The sequence below is a fragment of the Zea mays genome, chromosome 10, assembly GCF_902167145.1.
Source record: "Zea mays cultivar B73 chromosome 10, Zm-B73-REFERENCE-NAM-5.0, whole genome shotgun sequence".
Lineage (NCBI taxonomy): Eukaryota > Viridiplantae > Streptophyta > Magnoliopsida > Poales > Poaceae > Zea > Zea mays.
Window position 1 is genome coordinate 85,496,968 of NC_050105.1, and position 12,977 is coordinate 85,509,944.

Below are 12,977 nucleotides of genomic sequence, written 5' to 3' on the forward strand. Positions count from 1 at the left end.
TATAGTGGGCAAACGGATATATCCGCGGATATCCATTACCCGCGGGTAACAGATGTGGATGCTGTTTTTTATTCGTAGCGGTAACAGGTACGGGTTCGGATATCGGATATAAGTCGCAGATATGGATGTCCAGAGACCAGAGATACTATCCGCGGATAGTTTATCCGTTGCCATCCCTACTCATAACAGCAATTAATTAATAGTAGAATCATGGATCAAGAACTCAGTGAGAAAAGCGCCACAGTTCAAGCCGAAATACAAAGAGTTCTTAATTAAGACGAAACGCTAGGGCCGCGTCACTTGATGAGGATGCCTCCATTCCTATTATTTGACACATAACAGAAATACATACAAAGAGTTCTTAGTTTTCCGCAGCAGGGCACTGAGGCTATCTGCAACCGTTACCCCTAAATTTTCCCCCTATATCACTTTTTCCCCCTATTTTCCTCCCTATTTTTTCATCTCCCGCAGCGGTTCCCTCTAAATACCCCCTATACCCCACTACCACTATAAAATATCATTTTCTATACCAACTATCAATTTTTTATCTACTAACAATTACTCGTGGACCCACAGCACAGTGTTTAGGGTGATGAACAGTGACACGCTATATCTGGGGGGAGAGAGAAGAGGACCGACACGTAGGAGGCGCTGTAGGGGGCACCGCTGTGGCTATAGATGCCCCTACGCGCCGCATGCAAGAGGAGGGGGGAGGGCAGCGTATACCGCTGCAGTTAGTCTGAGCAGCTACTGATTAACGACGCACTGGCATATCTGCGGTGACTGAACGATTCAGACATCACACACACAGATAGCACACAGACGGGCATGCCCCAACAGAGAACAGCCCTACAAAAGCATCTAGGCCTAGGGATGGCGCCGGAACGGATGTCCCAAATACCCAGTCACCCACAAAAAGAAAACTGGCGTTCATAGCCATTAACACCATTAATGAGTTAATGTGCCTCCCGTCAATCCGTCATGGTGTCCCAAGTCCAGGTATGTTTTTCTTTTTTCCTTTCTCCGCCGCTGTCACAACTGATAGAGTAGTGCAAGAAAAGCTTGATTGGCCTGTGGTAAAGCTGAATTCGAGCTTGAAGAAGAGAACGATTAAGTGCCATGAATACTATGTGTTGAACATCAAAAGTGCCGAACGGTCTGGCCCGAGGATCCGGATGGTCTGCACTTCCACGATCAAATTAACTAATGTGATTATTCTTATCATGGGGCATTTGTTAACTATCGCCTAGTAACGGGTCCAGCCCTATATATATATATATATATATATATATATATATATATATATATATATATATATATATATATATATATATATATATATATATATATATATATATATATATATATATATATATATATATACAACGACTGTTATGCAAGCAGTACTTCTGTGCAAGCGTGCAAGCAAATCATTTGATTCATTAGATTACGATCCAACCACAGATCCAACCATGATTTGTTAGGGGGTTTTTTATAAAAATTATTGAGCTGGTGGTGGAAGGGTTTAAGTGTTAAATGTGACCTACGGTTGGATCACGATCTAATGGATCAGATGGTTTGCTTGCATGCTTGCACAGAAGGACTGCTTGCATAGCAGTTGTTACTATATATATATATATATATATATATATATATATATATATATATATATATATATATATATAAAGAGGAATACGACCGATTAAGAATGAATACATTCCAATCGAACCAATTACTTTCTTTATCATTTCTGCTCTAGGAGTAGACGTAGCATAGTCTAGTTATAGATTTCCGCATATCCACCTCCATCCCTATTCGACTCTACATCATTTAGATCTATCTTGGGTGGCCTGCCGACCCAAGACGATCCTAGGGTCTTACTTCTCCTAGGGGCAATATGTGATTGTTAATTAAAGATATCTCTTCCTCGAGTTGATATCTTAGTTCCTATACGACTCTACGTCGTCTAGGGACGCTCCGGGTGACCTGTTGACTCGGAGCGTCCTAACGTCTCTCTCCCAGCGAGCAGGATCTAGTGCGCCGTGTGGAGAAAGACGACACTATGCCATCACGGACCGTCCGGCCCTGAGCGCGGACCGTCTGGTGCGACGCAGGGAAGGCACCACTTCTGCACCCAGGTCGTAGACCGTCCGGCACAGAGCCACAGACCGTCTGGTGCGACGCATGGAAGGCGCCGCTTCTGCGCCCAGGTTGCGGACCGTCTGGTGCGATATAGAGAGCACTGCTAGATGGTACACCACTAGTGATTGGCGCTGTCCAGATCGACGCCAACACTTTTTGTCGACTCCGCTGGGGAACGAGGTTGCAGATCTACAAAATCAGGCTTATATGGCCGATTGTAAATATCTCAACGCTGCTTCTCCAAACAACGACACAAGGCTGACTAATTTGCTGACCGCTGAGCATAAAAAATACAAGATGATATGAAGAAGGTGGACGAGAAGATCCAGCGACAACAAAATCAGGTGCTCAAGGTGGCAAAGAAGTGGTTCCTCTCGCACTTCAGGGTAGATTGCCACTAGAAGGTCATCTGGGAGGGGGAAATAAACATCGATTATATGTCAGCCATACTGCAGCAGCTCCCCACGCTATGTGATGCCATGTCAGCCGATGATATTCAATCTATTAAAATTTCTTTTGATAATCGGATTAAAAGTATCATTGAGGATATAGAGAAGATGACACATGCATTAGGAAAAACTCACATACCTAATTTTTTATCACATAAATTGGGCATCGAAACAATTGTGCCCAACACATCAGCGACAAATGGGTTTCCCCAGCCATATTCTGGTATGCCGATGGACTCATATCCAGGACGACCGTCAGCACCATCTTCGCTAAACAGTGGGTCGACTCTGAGCATGGCCGGACCGTCTGCACATGATCTTAGACCGTCCGGTCCTCTATCAGACCATCCGGTCCTCTGTCAGACCTTTCGACACCCTATGCCGGATAGTGTAATATCCAAGTTGTAAGGGATAAGAAATGGAAATTATTTTCCTATATATGAGTTGCCTCTACATATGAACACATGTGAACACCCCATTTAAAAGTAAATAATTAATAAATGACATCACTAAATTGTGCGTCATGTTGGCTTTTATTTGTATGTGCATTTAATAATAATAGTAGTCACATTAATAGAAATAAATTTATATCCAAATTTGAGAGTTAATGACTAACTTGAATATTTGAAAATGAGAAATAATCAAGAAAAGAGGGGAGGAAAGAAAATATTATATACATAAAATAAATATATAACTAAATACATAATCTTCTTGCACTAGGAGTTGAATTTGAACATTTGACTCAATGGTGAAACTCATAGCAAAATTCAAATTCAAATTTGAAATTCAAAATAAGAAGAAAAGAAAATAGGAAAAGAAAAAGAAAAGGAGAAAAACCTACCTAGGCCACGGATCCCCATTTCGGCCCACTAACCCTTCCACGCCGCACAACCTAGCCATGGATTCAGCGTGCCGACATGTGGGCCTCGCCCGTCGGCCACACACCCGTGCCACTACGTCACCAAACCACCCACTGATCACCGGTGCCTATTCGCCTGATACCTCGCCCCGTCCCGTGGTCGCTGGCTGGTGGTCTCGCCTTAATAGACCGTTCCTTCCCCCATGGCGCTCTGCTCCGCGAAACTCGAATCACCGGCACAGATTTCGGGGGAGTCATTGCCGGCGCCGCATGAGCGGCCTCCCTAGGCTATAAGGCAGCAAACCTAGGGCCTGTTTGGTTCGGCTTTTTTTCTGAATAGCTTTTCTGAAAAGCTGGCTGTGGGAAAAAGCTGGCTGTGGGGAAAAGCTGGTGATTAGAATTTAGGTGTTTGGTTCGCCAGCTCTGGAGAAAAGCTGTTGGTTAGAATCTAGGTGTTTGGATACACAGATTATCAGATTGTAGATTCTATTTGAAAACGATATAATACACATAAACACCGAACCAACAAAAAGTCATTACATTATAATTAGTAGAGTTCATTACAACATAACTATCATTACATTCACATAATAAACTACGACACTAATGCATTAGCAATTGCATCTCTAAATGCACTCATGTCTAACTCATCAGATGTGCTACTACTACTCTCACCTACGGGTACATCCTGACCAAGGCTATTAGGTCCAAGTTGATCAAAGTCTCTATCGTGTAGAGCACTGTCTCTATGAAGTTATGCAATGTCATACAAGCAATAATTATCTTCGATTGTTTCTTAAGCGAAAAAGAAGGGAGACTTAGGAGAATTCTCCACTTTATTTTAAGCACCCCAAACGATTGCTCTATAACATTGTGTAGCGCAGAGTGTGCAAAGTTGAATACTTCTTAATTTGCTCCCAACAGGTTGCCTAGCATTTTGCCATTCTGAAATGTGGTACTTCTGACCTTTATAAGGTGCAAGGTACCCCTTTCTATTTGGATAACCAGAATCCACAAGATAATATTTTCCTGCACAAACAAAAATATCAAGTTAAATACATATGACATAAATTAATATCGTATGATACAAAAATAAAACATACTTATATACCTTCCGGTGGATGCGGGAACCTGTGCGCGTAAGTTATCAAAGTATCTTGTAATACTCTACACTACCAAAAAATCACCCTATTGCCACGACAGATATTGCAACAACACTATTTTTGTTGCATTAGATGTTATTTATTGCCACGACCTTTAAAAGTGGTTGCAATATATGGACCGTTTTGCCACTTTTTTGTGCATTGCGATAACCATGACTTTCGTTGTAAGAGAAAGGTGTTATTGTGACCACTAGAACAGTTGTTGCAAAATTACTCTAGTGTCACACCGGATATTGCAACAACAATAAAGTTGTAGCATTAGGTGTTAGTTATTACCACAGCCTTTAAAAATGGTTGCAATTTATGCACCTTTTTTGCCACTTTACTTGTGCGTTGCAATAATCATGACTTTCGTAGCAAGAGAAAGATGTTATTGCTACCACTAGATTAGTTATTGCAAAATGTCCCTAGTGGCTCACCAGATATTACAACATCAGTAAAATTGTAGCATTATGTGTTAGTTATTGCCACAACCTTTAAAAGTGGTTGCAATATATGCACCTTTTTGCCACTTTATTTGTGTGTTGCAATAATCATGACTTTCGTTGCAAGAGAAAGATGTTATTGCTATCACTAGAACAGTTGTTGCAAAATGTTCCTAGTGGCTCACTGGATATTACAACATCAGTAAAGTGGTAGCATTATGTGTTAGTTATTGCCACAACCTTTAAAGGTGGTTGCAGTATATGCACATTTTTTGTCACTTTTTTGTGTCTTGCGATAATCCTGACTTTCGTTGCAAAAGTTGCATTATGTATAGTTATTAGCTAAAGTTTAGATATAGCTTTAGGTCCCTACTTGTTTGAAGACTTTAGATCTCAAATTTAGACGTTGAGGTATCATTTATCGACACTACTAGTAGTGTTTATCAAATTTGCTTCATTTATGTGATGAGTACGGATATATAAACCTATAAACATTTCTAATTATTTAGAAAATGGAGTAGTTTGATTTGACCTAGTCATCATCCGATACAAGAAAAAGGAACAATCTAGAAAAATACAAGAAAAATATGTTACAAGGAATATTCAATTTTTTCAATTTAGAAGTTACACACATATAATATACTGATACGTTACAAGAAAAATACAAGGAACAATCTAGAAGTTTCTGTCACATCAATAAAACAAGCAGGTGAATAAAATACAAGGAAAAGGATCACAAGAATCTTCCAAATTCTGGTATATAACCAACAATAGAAAAGAATACATGGAAAAGGATCACAATAATCTTCTAAAATCTGATATATAACCAACAATAGAAAAGAATACAAGGAAAATGATCACAAGAATCATACATTCCAATTGTTGAATACAAGGAAAATGATCACAAGAATCATACAATTTCCAATTGTTGGTTGCATGCCTATACTAGTACATATTACAGCCGACTCAAATTGTCGCCCGCCAGGGACACAACACAGTCGATACTCCACGCCTTCATGTGATCCTTATTCAAGCACACCTTGCTGCCCGCCAGGACACTCAACAGCCAGCGACCAGGGACTCCACGCCTTCAGGTGATCCTTATTCAAACACACTACAGTATAGAATACACAATAGTATATAATATAGAAAAAATACTTGATGTGTACCAGCAGAGTTTGCATGGGCAGCGCATCAGCTAAGGAATCCGCCGGCCAGGGACTCCAGCGGCCGGCCAGTGCTGCTCCTTGATGCATACAGAGTTTGCATGCCAAACAAGAGAAAAAAGAAAAATCAGCTAAACATATGAACTGAGTGTGTTTATTTAACAAGTCTAAAATATGAACTGACATATGCATGTGAGCATGTCTGATTTGCTTTAGAAAGAGAATTAGCTAAACATGCTTTTGCCTTTTTATCAATATTGTTGCTACCGAGACATACCAAAATCATATTCATGGCCATTTTCCTTTCCCCTAAAATAGTTCAACAAGTGTCTTAGATGTGACCCCCATCTTTTTTGTATTCTGAAAATCTATTCATGAAGTCTTCTATTAAGTTTTCTGCAGTGTTATGTTAGCATTCGATGCAAAGGGCAAATTCTGACCTTGTTGTAGATCAGTAAACATGTAATCCAGACATAGACGATAATTTTATGAAAAAGGTTGATAAACACTTGCCAGAAACTGCTAATATCAGATATTACTAATCAGGCTGCAATTTCTGCAGAACCGGTTAGTAGATTCCTGCATTTTTTTGTAATTTCTGCTAAGCTTAGAAATTTCTGCAAAGAAACGACATGTTATCCATCATTTGCTGTTGATATGTAGTTCATTACATTTTTTGGCGTTTATTGTGCAGTTACCAAGTACATGCAAAAAATGGCACTCCTAATCTGAAATGCAAGTTGATACACTAATTATCTACTGGTTGAAATCAAATATGTTCTTGGTGGACAAGCCTAATAGTATTGTTGAACTGCGGAGTTCTGAATAATCATAGCATGAGTATATGGATCACACGTTGTTATTAGCTGATGAAATTAAATTGTTATAGGGTTCAAGACCATCCGGCTAAGCAAGTGGTGTTCTCTTAATTTGCTTCTTGAAGTACTGATCTGAAGTTTCACTGCAGCAACCATTTATTCTGTGTGTTTAACAGAGACTTGTATCAAGTGGTGTAACCGAATAGTGAGAAATGAGCGGTGCATTAATCCCAGTTGTAAGTGATATACACACATGGGTTAAGTGATATGGGATGGTTTCACTCAATCCAACTGTCGGCGTTTCGGACCCGGGGGGTCCCTGGACCGACGAGTAAATTTGTCGCTGCGTGTCCCAACCCAGATGGGTTGGCGCGAGAAGGAACACAAGGGAGAAACGCGGCTCATATTATCTCGCACCAGGGGGGTGTGCTCATAGTAGGGGTTACAAGCGTTCACGCGAGAGAGAGGGTGAGCCTGTTCGTTAGCTCGTTCCCCCGCGCGACCCTTTTCCGACCCTCTCGCAGGAAGGGCCTGGACCTCCCTTTTATAGATGCAAGGAGAGGGTCTAGGTGTACAATGGGGGGGTGTAGCTTATGCGCTAACGTGTCTGGCAGAGAGGTGCCTGAGCCCTGTGTACATGCCAACGTGGCTGTCGGAGAGGTGCTTGAGCCCTGTGTAGGCGATAACGTGGCCGTCGGAGAAGTGCCTGAGCCCTGTAGAAGCATAGCTGTCGGTGCTGCTGGGATCCTGCTGACGTCTCCTTGCTTCCGTAGGGGGCTGAGAGCCACCGTCGTCATGGACGCACGCGGGGAGCCATCATTACCTGTTACCAGGACGAGCCAGATGGGACACTGGTCTTGTTCCCTCGTAGCCTGAGCTAGCTAGGGGAGGGTAATGATGTATCCCTTGTGGCGCGTTCGGTCCGAGCCCAAGGTCAGGCGAGGTGGAGACTTCTCCTGAGGCCGAGGCCGGGGTCGAGTCTTGGGGTCGGGCGAGGCGGAGACCTCCTCCCGAGGCCGAGGCCTAAGGTCGGGCGAGGCGAAGCTTCCTGTTGCACCCGGGGCTGAACTTGCTGTTGTCAGCCTTGCCCGGGCGGCTGGCACAACAGTCGGAGCGGGGTGAGCGGCGCTGTTTTCCTGTCAGATCGGTCAGTGAAAGGGCGAAGTGACTGCGGTCACTTCGACCTTGCCGACTGAGGCGCACGTGTTAGGATAAGGTGTCAGGTGATCCTCGCATTGAATGCGCCTGCGATATGGTCGGTTGGAGAGGCGATTTGGCCAAGGTTGCTTCTCGACGAAGCCTGCCCGAGCTGGGCCTCGGGCGTGCCGAGGGTGCGCCCACTGCTTGAGGAGGCCCTCGGGCGAGACGTAACTTCGTCCGGGACTACAGTTCCCGCTCGAGGCTGGGCTCGGGCGAGGCGAGATCGCGTCCCTTGGGTAGACGAAGCCTTGACATGAACCGTGCCCATCAGTCTTTGCGATTTGTGCTGAGGGTGGTTACCAGCCGTGTTTAGGAGTGTTGGGGGTACCCCTAATTATGGTACTCGACAGTAGCCCCCGAGCCTCAAAGGGAGTGTTGGTACTCGCTTGGAGGCTTTGCCGCACTTTTTTGCGAGGGGACCGACCTTTCTCGGTTATACTTTGTTCCGATGAGTGCGCGCGAGCGCTCCCGCCGGGTGTAGCCCCCGAGGCCTCGGAGGAGTGGTTTGACTCCTCTGAGGTCTTAATGCCTTTCGTGATGCCTTGGCCGACCTGCTTGTTCCCTCATGCGACCTAATTGTAGCCCGGGTGTATGGTCAGGTTCCGAGTTTTTAGGCTGGTTTGTTGACGCTGTCAACGGTTTGGCCATAGCCGGGTTGCGAGAGCAGCCCCCGAGCCTCTGCACGGAGCGAGAGGACGATCAAGGACTGTCTCGACTTTTTATTATACGCCCCTTCGTCGCCTTTCTGCAAGGAGGAAGGGGGGAAAGCACCATGTTGCCCTCGGAGGGCGCCGAACATGGTGTCTCCAATGAGTTGCTAACGGGTGATCCGAGTGGACGCCCGTGCCCCGTTCGATAAGGGTCAACTAGTGGCCCAGAGGCGCGCTCCAAAAGTACCTGCAGGTGATTTGCCGAACCCGGACCCGTTCGATAGGGTCCGAGGGCTCGATGCCTCCCTCTGGTGGGATTCTGTTACAAAATCGCTCCTGCTGGTCTCGGAAATGTCCTAGGGTACCTCTGGAGCGTAGCCCGAGCCTCGGCCATGTAACGGACGTACCCAGAGTCATCCCTCACTCTGCGTGCTCTGGGGCGGCTGTCGAACCCTTCTGAGGGGCCAGCCTTCGAACCCCTGATCAGTAGTGGGCGTGGAGCCCGAGTGCTCTGGGGCGGCTGTCGAACCCTTCCGAGGGGCCAGCCTTCGAACCCCTAATCAGTAATGAGCTTGAAGCCCGAGTGCTGTGGGGCGGCTGTCGAACCCTTCTGAGGGGCCAGCCTTCGAACCCCTGATCAGTAGGAGGGCTCGGGGCCCGCTTCCTTCGCGGAGAAGGATCCCTTTCAAAGTACCCCCTTTCCCGGTCCCTGTTAGCAAGAGAGAGAAAGGGGAAGAGGAAAAGGATATGAATTTAAATGGTGTGGCACACCTTTTTTGACGTGGTCATCATAGCAGAGGCGAAACGACACCCGCTTCACCTGTCAAAGGTGTCGCTTGCCCTGCCGAGGAGTTAATGCGATGGGACGGGCGATTCGCGGGGTGCCCGCGTGCGCGAGTCGTTCGAGGAACGGAACACGGGCGCGTCCTCTTCACGCCGTGGGAGAGGACTCCCCTGCCGCTTCAGGAGGAGACGCGAGCCTGCAGGCGATTTGACCGCTGCTTCCGCTCGTCTGCTGCCGCCATTACTGCCGGTCCACTTTTGGCCACATCAACCATCGCGCCTCCTCCCGCGGCTGACTCACCCGTGATCGTTGTGCTCGATTGGCACTGTTGGGTCATGAGCAGGGCTGCCTCGAGACGCGGCACCGGTTCCGCAGTCGAGAAGGCGCGTCATTGGCGCAAGTGGCGGTGCGGTTTCTTGCATGCAGTAACCGTTGCGCCGGTTGCATGACATGCGGGCCCAGGCCTTCACGCTGACCCACCGGATGCGATGAAGCCGAAAGGGTGCACAATCGTGGTGCGGTTGCACGCCTCCTGCATGGCGGTCCGCCCTTTCGCCCGCTGGTTTCGGCGAGAATGGGGGAATGCTTATAACTGCGGGGTGGTTACCTGCTTCACATGCAGTGGTTTGGCTTCTTTCGTTTCTGGTCAGCCCGCATGACGTGTGGGACCCAGCCCCCGTGTCGTAGGGGGAGGACCCTGGAGCACGTCGGTGAAGACTTTGCCCGTGACGCTTAAGGATGCGAGTGGGGAGAGCCGCCTTTAAAAAAGGGTCGATCCCCCGGGCGATAGCCATGTCTTCGCACTCCCCTCATGCATCGCGCCCTTCCACCTTCTGAGCCTCCGGATGGGAAGCACCCGCGTTGCCTTCGTCTTGCTGCTGCTGGAGGAGCGCGACCTCGCGGGGGTTGGCGCCCTTCAGCCATCGCTTGGCTTCAAGGATTTTCATCATGCAGCCCAGCTGCATTCCCTCACCAATGGTCATCTAGGATGATGACCACCGGTTCGGTGGTGGGGAGAAGCAAGCTGGGCTGCGGCCTCTGCCCCGCCCTCAGCTTCAAGGATCTTCATCATCCGAGTTGGGGAGGAGGGTGGGGCAAGTCGGGGCCTGCCTCCGCGTGGGCCGGCGACCCGCTTCTTCCTCCGGCATTCGGGGGAGAAGGGCATCCTCCAGCTCTGCGGAGGAGGCGTCCTCCAGCCATGCGGGGGAAGGCGAACTACTGCTGCCAGGATAGGGTGCAGCTGTCCGTCTTCCACCCGGGCGACGGTGGCCAGCTGCACCGGGGGGTCGCACAACACGTCGTACGCCGCGAGGGTGGTACTCGTGTTCTGGGACGGTCCCGTTCTCGCTCTTGTGGCGAGAGCGGGAGTGAGGACCTGCTGGTGCGCTTTGGGGCGGCCGCCACTTGCTGGTGCGGTGTTGGTGGGCAGGTGGCCGCCGTCGTTGGTGCTGAGGTGGTGGTCGCCATAGGTGAGGTTGTCTCTGCTGAAGCGGTTGCTTCTGCTGACGAGACCATCCATGCCGCCTGCGCTCCAGACTTCCGGCTCTTTGGCTTTAATGGCTGGTTCTCGTCCCCCGTGAGGGGACGTGAACAAGGGCCTTTCAGCGGCAGCGCTTGCCCTGAGGCCATAAGCTGCAGCTGTCTTGCCGCCCGAGACAGAGGTCGTTGCCGCGCTGTTGGTGCAGCGGTTGCCGGTGAGCCACCTGGAGTTTGTTGTCCCGCAGGCCCTCTGGTGTAGAGGTTGTTCATACCCGCGGGAGTGGAACCGGAGTCCCATTTGTAATGGTACCCTGAGTATGGGTGTTTGTTCATTGTGGCCATTGAGGCCTGAACATCTGGGTATTTGAGTGTAATACCGTGTTTCTCCCTCATTTTGAGCACTAGGACTTGCCTGTCGGCTAGCTGAACCGCTTAACCGAGCGTGAGTTACCTTGTGCGGAAGGTGACGGGTGAGGTATCCGTATCCCGGAGGCGTAGGAGTCCCTCGGCTCGGTCAGCCTTGCCGCTCAAGGATTCTCTTGCTTAGTTTTAGAACTTTCAGCCGCTCTGCGATGAGCTGGAGCCGGAGGCAGCGGTGTCGGCGTGGACAGAGGCGGAGTTGGCTCAAAAAGAGGCTTCGTCGGCTCGGGAGCATGTGGCTTCCCTGGCTGAGGAGGTGTGGCAGCGGCGGCTGGAGCTTGGCCAGGTCGTCCGCTAGCGGGACCAACCCCGGAGTCATGCTGCCGAGGCCGTGAGCCGGGCTGAGGTCCTCGGGGACAGCTGGCTGAGGCTACGGAGCGGCCAGCCGAGGCGTCCGGTTGGGCCGGAACCCTTACGGAGAACCTGACCATGAGGGCCCAAGCGCGGTGTTGGCGTCCTCCTTCGGGGTGGAGATCCTTCCGCCCGTGTCGCCGTCCGAGGCTGGGCCAGGTTCCGCCGAGGGTGGAAACGACGCCGAGGGTGCTGCTGCTCCCTCTGTCGATGCCTGAACCTGCAGGAACGGTTTGTCTGTAGTATGCGTATGTTTTTTGCGGCCGCTAGGGCCTAAACATTTTAACGCCGGATTATAAAGCTGTGTTTTCTTTCCTCTTGGTTCGTGTGTTAGGACCTGTTTGGTAGCAGAATCCCTCTTCCGAGCGTGAGTTACTTTTCGCGGAAGGTGATGAGTGAGGTATCCGTATCCCGGAGGCGTAGGAGTCCCTCGGCTCGGTCGGCCTTGCCGCTTACGTGTACTCTCGTCGTTTTTAGGGTTTTGCTATCGAAGCAGTCGAAACGGCACGGAAGTCGTTCTGGCAGAAAAGTTTTCGAGCGATAGGACTTGTTCGGTAGCAGAATCGCCTATCCGAGCGCGAGTTACTTATTGCGGAAGGTGATGAGTGAGGTATTCGTATCCCGGAGGCGTAGGAGTCCCTCGGCTCGGTCAGCCTTGCCGCTTATGTGTACTCTCGTCGTTTTTAAGACCCCGCTATCGAAGCAGTCGAAAAGCGTGAAAGACGTTCTGGCAAAAGACTTTTCTGAGGAAAAATTTGACACAGAGGGGGTTCCCCCCTTCTAGCCCCCGAGGGAGAGTCAGGCTTTGCCGAGTCAAGGCTGATCCTTCCTTGACGGTTAGACTTTATTTATGTATGTAAAGAAAAAACGAGGTATATGAACGACTTGAAACATCTTAAGGGTAGAAGCGACGTAGCTGTTGGATGTTCCAAGCGTTGCTGTAGACCTCGCCTTGATCGTTGGCCAGCTTGTATGTTCCGGGCTTCAAAATCTTGGCGATGATGAACGGCCCTTCCCAGGGAGGAGTAAGCTTGTGGCGCCCTCGGGCGTCTTGCCGCAGCCGAAGTACCA